The 5,920-nt window shown below is 39.5% G+C and overlaps 1 pseudogene; it reads right to left on the bottom strand.

Moving 5' to 3' along the window:
• Positions 1-208: 208 nt before the first annotated feature.
• LOC144716382 (chlorophyll a-b binding protein of LHCII type 1-like) lies at positions 209-3,676 on the bottom strand (annotated as a pseudogene).
• Between the last annotated feature and the right edge of the window lie 2,244 nt (positions 3,677-5,920).

Raw genomic sequence — 5,920 nt, 5'->3', positions numbered from 1 at the left:
CCAGGTTACAATCCTAACACATAGATAAAGTAACTTACGTAGAGAGCCATTGGAACTAAAATTCCTTAGAGCGATGATAATTTAGATTACCAGAAGGATCAAGGCCAGCCTCATCCCAAAATAGTGAAGTACTTGGGAAGCTGGGAATAGATTTGCTTGTCCAACGTACGTTTAACATGGGTTGAGAGATTGCATGGAAAATAGCTTTTCAGTTGTTTGGGGCAAAATTAGTGACAAAGGCCCAGACGCTATTGCTGGCGGGGTTTGCGAGATGCTTGGCAAGATTCTCAAGCGCGTCCTTACTAGTGAAAATGGTCTGTACGAAGAAGCCAAACATGAAGAACATGGCCAACTGTTCTTGATCCCCCTGACCTCAAGCTCAGTGAAGATCTCTGGGTCGTCACCCAGGTCGAGTGGGTCATGTTGAAAAGCAAAGAATCAACTGAGAGTAGAGACAAGGAATTACAAGGAATTGGGATATAGTAGAAAGTCCCATGAACCTTAAAAGGAAAGATTGACACAAAGTTTTGTTGTGTACAAAAGAGATCTATAAGATGTAGATGTATTTAAGGCAGTCTACCACTACCTAAGGCTTAAACATGAAACATTGTAATGCCTTCCACACATGATATGACATATAGAAGGGTGGCAGATGCCTGCCCATGGCTCAAGGTGTAATGATGATTGACAAGTACAGTGTTTCCAACGGGATGATGCTTTAACATTCCCCCATAAAACCAGGATGGGAGACACATTGAGTTTTGAAAGAAGCCACTAAAAATATTGCTTGGGTAAATGTTTGGTTAAGATATCTCCAAGTTGATCATGGGTAGAAATAAAGGAGACATGAAGTGAGCCAGTAGCAACACGTTCACGAACAAAGTGAAATGCAATGTCGATGTGTTTAGTGCAAGCATAAAGCCCAGAATTCTTAGTAAAATACATTGCACAGATTTGGAGAAGTACATGGGTGAAGTTGTCTCTCGTTAAGTAAAGATTCAATCCAAATCAGTTCAGTAGTGGCACAGACTACCAATTTATATTCAACCTCTGTACTAGACTCAGAAACAGAGGATTGCTTACTTGAAAACCAACTTACAGGATTTGGCCAGAGAAATATGAGATAACCATGCGTGGACTGTTGATCATCTGAATCGCCAGCCCAATCTGAATCACTAAAAACATTAAGATTCATGTGTGAAGAGCTAGAAAAGGAAAGATGGTGATCTTGGGTACCTTTAAGGTATCGTAGCAAATGCTTAAAAACAACCCAATGAGCCAGTTGGGGATCATTCATATTTTGGCATTCCCTATTAATAACAAATGTGATATCAGGTTGGATAATGGTCAAATACTGTAAAATCCAGAGAAATTGTGGATAAAGAGTTGGATCAGGCTTATCTAAGTGTTTACGATGAAAAGCTGAGGATAAACTACATGGTGCACTAATGGGCTTGTAGTGATCCATCTTAGCCACTTGGAGAATCTGATTAGAAAAATTGGTTAGATTTGAAAAGGAGTTTACGACTTTTAGCCAAACAACAAGCTGAACAAACAAAATATTTTAGGGTTTGAGATAGAGGAAGGCCAAAATGCAAAATTATCTATTGAAGAACATGAAAGGCAGGATGTCCTAAAAGGAGATGCTGGTTCAATGCCAAGATGGTTGACCTTCGCCTAGAAAAGCCTTCGCTTATGCTAGTTCAATGCAGTAGAGACCACCACGAACTGTTCCCATGTGTAGGAGCTCCCACGTCATTTGATTCTTAACAAAAAAGAGTTAGGGAGAAATTATATGTAAACATTATTATCAGAAGCGTGCGCATAGAAAGTAAATGTCTTAATGTGCAAGACTCAGATGGAAGAGTGCAACACATTACACAAAAGAAGCGTGCAAGATTGAGATGGAAGTGTGGAGGAGCCAAATGTCTTAATGTGCAAACTTGAACCATCTCCCTTGAAGAGCTTCTTAGAACCTTCATATGGAACATCACCATAAAGACGGTTAATGTCAGAGGTAACATGACATGTAGCACCACTGTTAGGATACCACATAACATTGTAGTATGGATGAGTATGAAAAGCAGATTATTGTCATGGATGCCGAAGAATGGAACCTCCAATAGTGGAAGCATAGGCTTGTGGAGGTGGTCGCCCTAGTAGAACCGATAGAGGATTCAATGTAATTAGATGATTGTTAGTAACAGACCTGCACTCGGGAGCTTGATGGCCTTGTTTGAGACAGAGTTGTCGATGCGTGATAAAATGTCCAGCACTACCTCCCTTGCCTCGACCGTCTCCATCTTGACCACCACTGCGGCCGTCACATGCTCTTGAGGACTGATTTTAAGCATTGTGTTGAGCTTGATTAGAAACTAAAACTTTCACCTGATTCACCATTAGAGAAGATGGTGTTTCCGTTGTTTCTTATTCAATTCCAAAGTTGTCAAGAGAAATTTTGGATCAAAGTTCATCTAATAAATCATCAAATGAAATATTTTCATTATGAGTCATAATACCAGTACGAAAGTAACAAAACTTTACACCAGTCCTAGAAGGAAAAAAAACTTGATTGTATGCTCGAAAATGTGATCACCAACATTAACAAGATTGGTTACAACTTGTCGAAACTCAGAAATGTAGTCATGTAGGGAATCGATTCAATTTCTGGATGGAGTGAAACTGTGAGGTTAACTCAATAATTCAAGATTCATATGCAAAAGATAGTTCTGTAGTGAGCTTGTCCTAGGTGGCTCTTATGGAAATACAGCTTGAGATCATAGGAAGAAATTCACGAAAAATAGAAGCAATAATAGTATATAATACTCGTTGGTCACTCCTCTTCCAAGGAGTGTTTTCAGCATTTGTATCATGTTCTTCAGGCGAAGGTGGGTGTGTAAGATGTCAACCCAAGCCTTGTGCCTTGATGATGGGAATTATTTAAAATATCCAGATCAAATAGTTACTTCTGGTAAGCTTGATACATCATTTGTATCACATTGCAGGAGTTGTCGATACTGTGGGAGATCGAGTGACTGTTTGGTTGTGGAGAGATGATACTTTCGCATGCACTATAGTGCAGTTGGCGGAAGTGCTTTCCCCTTTTCCATGCTATCATACCATGTTGAAGAACGAAGGATTGATCGACAGTAGAGACGAGAAATCAAAATGAACTCGAACAGGAGGATAAAGTCCCATGAACATTAAAAAGTGTGGTCAATACATAGTTTTATAATGTTGAAAGATCTATAAGATGTAGATGTATTTAAGACAGTCTGCCATCGCCCAAGGCTTGAACATTAAACACCGCCATGCCGTCCACGTATGACGTGATATGTAGAAGGGCAACGGATGTCCATGTGTGGCTCAAGGGGTAATGATGATTTAACCAGTCAAAGCTGTCAATGGGGTGGAGCGGGTCGGTGACTTCACCAGGGGGGCCACTGGTTATACTGTAGCCCTCGACAATGCCCATGAAGATGACCTTCATGGTCCAGATGGCGAGGATGCTTTGTGCGAGCACCAGGCTGGGGTTTCTTGGATAGTCGAGGCTGTTGTTGCTGAAGAACTACAACCTGGCCTTGAACCACACCACCTTGCTGAATTTGATGCCGTTGGTGGCCAGCAGCTCGGCGAAGACGGAGCCCAGGGTGCCAGGCATGCCCCACCGTGCATGGACCACCTCCAGCTCGCGGTTCTTGGAAAATGTCTTAGGGTCAATAAATGCTATCTTATGCTCATATATTTTATTTAGGGTATTCAAAAAAGGAAATGGTTAGCCAAAGAATAATCTATGGAATTTCTAGACCTGTTGCCACTTTTTAGTGGTAACACTAAAATTTTATCACTAATTTAGAATATAAATTTTTTTAATGGAATCACATACGTGATTTTATGCACCTCATTATGAAGTAAAAAATATTACAATATGGGGGAGCCGCCTTTCTACCAGTAGCTTGATGGGTCCTTACTGTTCGAGCCCTGTGATTCATTGCCAATTGATGGGGTGACTTCACATCTTTTAGGATTTTCAATGTCATTAAGAGAGTAAGTTATCACTCTTCATCTAGCATCTAAATTTTATTTGATCATCTAAAGTAGCAAAATACATGGATCATGATCAATTTTATAGATATTTTTAATTACTCACGGAGATTACCTATTTCAACTAGGGGAAGTGGAGTTCACTCTCCTGGTTTTTATTAGTATTCTTTTTCCTTTTGTAGGGAACCTGATGGTTTTTTACTACGTATCATGTCAGTGTGAACTTTATGCACGTGTAAAGAGTTCTATTTTTACACATTAGGGTCAATCAAAATTATGTTACGCTTCCATCAGTCTCTACCGACACAGCATTCCAGATATCCACAAATTGAAAGCATTAACTAGGACCTTTATGGCAAGTGATTACATATTTGGTTGCAAAGTAACCTATTAGTTTGAGACAACTTCCAGTCTATCAGTGCAAAGTAAGAAGAAAGACAAGGTGATGCCATTGAATTTCCTCCATGATAACATGCATTCATATCATGCATTTGGGTTGTATACATGATTTTTCATCATGTAATCAATTTTGTTTAAATTCTATAACTATTTTATGAATATACATATTGATTAATCTATCATGTTCTTTATATATAAGTAAAGCGACAATAGTGAGGTCAACATTAAAATAAGGCTAGCATGACTTTTCTAGAGTTTTTCCAAAACGTTTACTCAATTGTCTGGCTTTTGTTTCATTATGAAATATCTTTGTTAAGGTGGAATGTATATTCTTCAGGTCCGAATATCATTTAGTTCAAGACTTCTGTCAAGTCAGATCCGCTTATCTCCCTGAGCGGATCCTAGAGCATGCCAGCAGATTGGGTCTTGTTTTAGAGGGTTGTAGAGCATATTTCTATAGAGTTCTATAGGGTTGCAATACCTGGCCAATGGGCTGGCTGATAACGTTCATTGGCCAAGGTGTTTAAATTTTCTTGATCAGCTCAAACTGAGTCAACTTGGACTCTCCAAAGCTCACTCTCTCCAAGTAAGCCGATCCAAGATCAGAAAAAAATTCACTCAATTCTCACTGAGTCAAACCTGATCTAAGAAAGACCAAACTTCATAAGTTTAGCCATTCGTGGCTGAGTTACCCCAGATTCTATGAACTCAGGTTTATACAACCCATGTTCGTTGGCCCATTTTGCTGACAAAGGCTATAAAGTATGGCCAGTCCAAGTCATTAGATTAGAATCTAGTGGCGAGCCCATTTATCTAAAGAATCAATGAAATTTTCTCTTTCCTCCTTGTTCCATGATAGACTCCCCTCCATATGTATGGTGTAAAATCTATGTTATTCTGCAGTGCAAGTTATATTTGTTGGAAGGTAACATTTGGGCAGAATCTGTGTTGGCTCAAGACTGAGTTAACCTATGGGGTATGTTCTTTCCTGGTTTGATTCAATGAGAATCGGGTACTTTTTTTCTGAATGTGTATTGACAGAGTTTCGACAGACCATGTTCATCAGTTCATCTCTCTGACTAAAACTAGAAAACATGACCAATCCTGGTCATTAGATTAGAACGTAATGGCCACCCTATTTCTCTGGAAATTGTGAAATTTCTATTTTACGTTTGATGTCTCTAAATTGTGTTTGTGCCCTTTCTTATTCTTGGACCAGTCATACCAGCCAATGAATCTCACTAAGAGCTAGAGGACCCATCTTTCTGCATGAAGATTATGGGATTTTGCCCATTGCAAAATATGATTTTTCTTGTCCTCCCTCTTCTGCATCATCTAAAAACTACTCCATGGATGCCTGATTGGAGGCACATTTTCTCAACCTCCTACACACTCTCTCTCACACACATCTATCTGAAGCAACATTTCCCTTCATTGTGTCATAGCAATATGACCCAGGTGTGGTTATTCTAACCCT

This window comes from Wolffia australiana, chromosome 2, assembly GCF_029677425.1.
Source record: "Wolffia australiana isolate 7733 chromosome 2, ASM2967742v1".
NCBI lineage: Eukaryota > Viridiplantae > Streptophyta > Magnoliopsida > Alismatales > Araceae > Wolffia > Wolffia australiana.
This window is presented reverse-complemented; position numbering and strand designations above follow the sequence as displayed.